General features: G+C 41.7%; 1 pseudogene; it reads left to right on the forward strand.

The window, feature by feature from the left end:
• The first annotated feature begins 1758 nt into the window (after positions 1–1758).
• LOC102820489 lies at positions 1759–2453 on the forward strand (annotated as a pseudogene).
• Positions 2454–5336: the final 2883 nt, after the last annotated feature.

The raw sequence follows: 5336 nt of genomic DNA on the forward strand, positions 1-5336 counted from the left end.
CGAAGGCACTTAACAACAACAACAACAATATATATATATATATAGAGAGAGAGAGAGAGAGAGAGAGAGAGAGAGAGCAAACCCTGGTAGCTATGTGTTGGTCTGCTAACCGCAAGGTAAGCAGTTCACATCCACCAGTCATTACATGGGAGAAAGATGAGATTTTTTTGCTTCTGTAAAGATTTACAACCTAGGAAACCCTATACAGGGTTGCTACCAATTGGAAATATATATCTTAAGGATTTTCAGAAGAAACAGAATGAAGATAAAAGTCTCTTTACAAATTTATTCTCATTGACAAGGTCTAAAATCAGTCGTATACAAAGCGTTAAGATTCAAGGGCTGATGTTGAATGACGGTATATCGTTATCTACATTAGCCCTCTTGTTTTTGTCTTTCTGTGGTTCTGCCTCTCATTCATGTTCATACCTATCTTTTTCTTCTTACTGATTCTTTGACATAATTTGGGATCTTTGACGATATAGAACTCTTTCCATTCTTAGGAGTATGTTGTTGTTGTTAGGTATCACCGAGTCGGTACCAACCCATAGCAACCTTATGCATAGCAGAATGAAACACTGCCCCATCCTGGGCCAGCCTCACTACTGTTGCCACGCTTGAGTCCATCGATGCTGCCACCTGGCCAGTCCATCTCATTAGGGGTCTTCCTCTTTTTCTCTGACCCTCCACCTTACCAAACACGATATCCTTCTCCAGAGACTGGTCTCTCCTGATAATATGTCCGAAGTATGAGAGACGAAGTTTGGCCATCATGGCCTCCAAGGAACTGATCCTTGGTGTTAGGAAATGTAAGAAATAACTTAACAGAACAAATGGGCTATATTATGAATACCACACAGTTTTCCTGAATTTATATCATCTATAAGAAATTATTCAGGGTGAAAAAATAACTTTAAGTCTTAGATCAATAGAAGTTGTGATATTTGACCAAACTTCTGGCCTGAAATTTGACCAAACTACTGACTTGCAGGTATTTGACTTCCAAGTTAATAGTATATATCTATTAAGAATGTTTCAACTGTAAATAAGTGAGCTTCTGAAAACCAGTGGTTTAACCATGTTCTGTTGTTGTTGTTGTTCGCCGTCACGCCGGTTCTGACCCATACTGACTCTGTATAGAGTTTCCAAGGAGCAGCTAGTCAGCTTGAACCACTGACCTTGCAGTTCAAATTGACTTTGCAGTCTAGCGCATTAGCCCACAATGCCACACCAGGACTCCTTATATTTCTAAGCTGACAAGAAAAGTGGAGGTAGATGGATACTGGCTTTGGTTTGCTGTTTGCTAGTGTCATCTGCAATGCTTCCTATCTGTCCACTCTGTCATCCTAAGTGTGTTGGCATCCAACCACAGTCTTGTTATCTCATAGGCACAAATGGCTGCTAAAATTGCAGAGACTTCTTTAAGGAATGAGGATGTTCTTTTCAGAAAAACAAAAGTTTTCTAAGATGTCCCTTTGATGTCTCCATTTATAAGATTAGAAATTTAACATTCAGTATTTTGGTTTCTAAAATGGAGCTTGTAAGAAGTGACTAAGGATGTTTGTTGGTTGAGTTAGTGGGAAAAAAATGGCAGCCACATGAGGTTCTTCTATGGAGCAAAAAGCTTTGGAGAGGCTCTGACTGCGATCACATTTGGTGCAGTATTGCGGCTGGGCTACCTGGAGCTAAGACTGAGACACTTGAAGTAGTTTAGCAAAAGAGAAATGGAGGAGCCATAGCATATTAAGGAAAGATTCAGGCAGACCCGAAACCATGGAAAATTTGCCTGCTATCTATACAGTTTTTCAAGGAGAGGTTGCTATGGTGACAGACTTTGAGCCTTTATCAAAATCCCACGCTGTCAGAAACAAGGTTTTGTCCATCAGACTCACATGTCGTCCTGTCAAGTAGATCAGCCCTCTGAGATAATAGATGTTGGAGACAAAGTGTAGGTGAAGCGTATTTGGCTGGGAGATGAAAAATGATAGGATAAAATTATCCCACTCCATGAAAGTTGTCAATTAAGAGATTAGAAAACACCTGGATCTCAACAATGTTATCAATGAGCAAGAAGAGAGGTAGACACACTCCTTCCAGGATTACATTGGGCAGAAGATCACAGTTGACAATGTCTTAAATACTACCTGCAAGAAGTGTGGCTGTAAAGGCCACTTTGCAAACAGTTGTTTCATGCAGCCAGGTGAGACCAAATCCTTTCTGATACCTAAAGAGGAAGAGGAGAAGGAAGAGGTAAAGTCAGCAGAGTTTGAGAACTCTGACCCCACAAAGAATTCTTCTAGGAAAAGAAAGAAGATAAAGTGAAAAACAAGCATGGAGGCAGGGATTCGTCTGAGTCTGACATCTCAGACTCTGAGGGTGATACAGGCAAGAGGGCAAGATACACATCAGAAGGCAGCAAGGCAGCAAAGAAGAAGAAAAAGAAGAAACACTGAGAGTGGAAAGTACAGGGTGGTGGAGGGAATAAGGAACTAGAGTCTTGTCCCCTAAAGCCCTTGGTCCTGAAAAGACTCAGGAACTAGACTAAGGCATCTCACCCCAATTCTCTACCATGAGAGATGGCAGGATTGGGAGTTAGTTGTCAAGAGCAGCTGCCTGATCACTCCCGATCCCTCTGCAACTCCCCCATGCCTTCACCCAACCTCATTCTGCAGGAGATTCTACTGCCCTCTAGCTGCCACCACCAGAGCTGGATTCCTGAACAGTAGCCCAGGCTAGAACCATTGCTACAGAGACAAGTCTGGCTGTAGTTGGAGAACGAAGCACTAGGTCTTTCCTTGCTGGACTGTCCTGGGCTACTTGGAGGGTGGTCCTTGTTTCGTCCTGCATAGTGCAGAAGGAGAGCATGGTAACAAGCTCCCCAACATGGGTTTACTGTGCTACAAGTGGCAGCCAGTGGCCACCGCTAGAACACGATTGTTTGCAGAATGCGACTGAGCTTCTATGGCATTCCGCCAAACCATTGAACCAGACAGCACAAACCAGGATCATTGTTCTACTTTGTATTTACTACTGTGCAAGTCAGTTCCACTTTAGGTCTCTGCTTAAATTCCTGGCATTTGATGGGGAAAAAAAAGACTTTGGATAGAGTAGAGAAAGCCAAGTAATCTCCAAGGATACCATCATTAAAGGAAGTTGTAGATTTTCCTTTATTAGAATCCATTAAAAACTTGTATGATCTTAACTTGCTAAATGAAGAAAAATTTTCTAAATGATGATTAAAAAAATCATTCAGCATTGTTCTATGAGCAATTTCCTTTTGTTTTTTAACCTTCTTTCCTATACTGGCAGCCTAGTGGTTACGAATCAGACTGCGAACCTCAAGGTCAGTAGTTCGAAACTACTAGCTGTTCCACAGGAGAAAGATGAGATGTTCTGCTCCTGTAAAGATATATAGCCTCAGAAACCCTGTACAGGGTCACTATGAGTCGGAACCGACCCACGACACATAACCACAACCACCACCATCGCTACTTTCAAACCTATCAGCCATTCCTTGGAAACCCTATACAAGGTTGCCAGGAGTCAGAACCTACTGGAAGGCATTTAACAACAACAGCAAACACATTGAGGGCAGGGGATTAACTCATCTTGTTCACCAAGATGCCTAGACTTTACTGAAACAGTACAGTACATGTCACATAGAAGGTTCTTGGTAAATATTTCCTGAATGAATTAATGATGGCCTGTTTCTCCCTGATACTATTTTATAAGATTATGAGACTATGAGAAGACTATGCGATAACAAGATACTTTTGTAAAAAGTGGATTTTTTCATGTTGTTGTTAAGTGTTGTATGTAAAGTAAGTTACGACTCATAGCAATGACCCTGTGTAGGATTTCTGAGGAACAGCTGATGAGTTTGAACCGCCGACCTTGTGGTTCAAACCAATCTTGTGGTCCAGTGTTTACTCCTACAGTGCCACAATCTGAAAGGCTATCAGCTAGATAAAAAGGAGAGATTGGCTTATGGAAGAGTTGTCTAAGAATTGATATAAGTAACTCAGTAGGTGCTGTTGGTGTTATTGTTAAGTGTCCTTGAGTGGGTTTAAACTCATAGTGTATAGGGATCCCAAGGAGCAACTGATGGGTTTGAACTGTTGACCTTGTTATTAGAAGTCCAGTGCTGATTCTACAAAGCTGAACCAAGAGTGTTAGAAGACCTCTAAAAGTCAGTATCGTAAAACCAATATCATTTACCTGAGGTAATACAAAGTAAGTATTTGATAATTGGCTTCCATTGCCTGGCTGGTTCCCATAACAAACAGGAGCAAGCTCAGATTTTTATCTTCAAGGGGCTAAGAAGGAGATAGAGAGGAGGGCAAGGAAAGGAGGGACCTGTCTGTAGAAGAAGGCCAGGGAAAGGCGGGTCCATGTTCTTAGAATTCTCTTCTCCTCTTCCAGGATGGAGCCAACAACTACAAGGAGATTCTTTGAGTGTTTACTGCTGTTTACAAGAATTCTTGTATTTTAAAGCCAGCCACAGGATTCAGAATAAGTTCTATTGATATTTAAGATGGAGAGGACAACCACTGCCACATAGCATCAAATCATAGCCAGAGTTCCTGAACTCAAGGCTGGTTAGCTTCTCAGGCTCGCTCTGTCATTCAATAATCTAAAAAATATTGGACTCTATTTATTTTGTTACTATTATTATTTCAATATTTATGAGATTAACTACCTGAATATATCAGATGCAATCTTGTCTGAGCAAAGGAGGCAGAACCCCAGTCTTCCTCATTTTTCTTCTTGCCCCTGGACATACTTAGGACTTCCATTGTCCAATTCCAGACACAAAGAACAAGGCAGAGAGCTAGCAATGATGTAAGCCCAATTACCTGAACATGCCACTCCTGGCATGGTCCACCTGCCTTTTCAGGAACAGAAACAATGTCAGACACAAACAGACTGCGGACTATGCTGGAAAGCACTAAATTGGTAACAGAAACAGGGAGGGTCTTGGGTAAAGGCAACATCAGGCGTGAATGGCAATGCCCAAGATGGTACACTGTGATTTATTGCTGCCAATCATTTTGGTGTAGGGCACTCCACTTCTACTAGTTTTATCAGCTAGTTTGGTGGGTGTCAAAGAATTCAAGTAAGTTAACTTGTGAGAACACTTTGTAAACTCTAAGGCCCAATGCATCGCATAGTTAGCTGCTACTGTTCACACTATGCCATTCTAACTACCCACTATACTCTCTCATTACTAGTAGGGTAGTCCTGGTGTAGCACTGTACGATAAAGCACTGTGCCGCAAGGTCGGTTTGAACCACAAGGTCAGTGGTTCAATCGCAATCTATGTGATGATGCTAAAG

Source organism: Chrysochloris asiatica, unplaced genomic scaffold (assembly GCF_000296735.1).
Source record: "Chrysochloris asiatica unplaced genomic scaffold, ChrAsi1.0 scaffold00038, whole genome shotgun sequence".
Lineage (NCBI taxonomy): Eukaryota > Metazoa > Chordata > Mammalia > Afrosoricida > Chrysochloridae > Chrysochloris > Chrysochloris asiatica.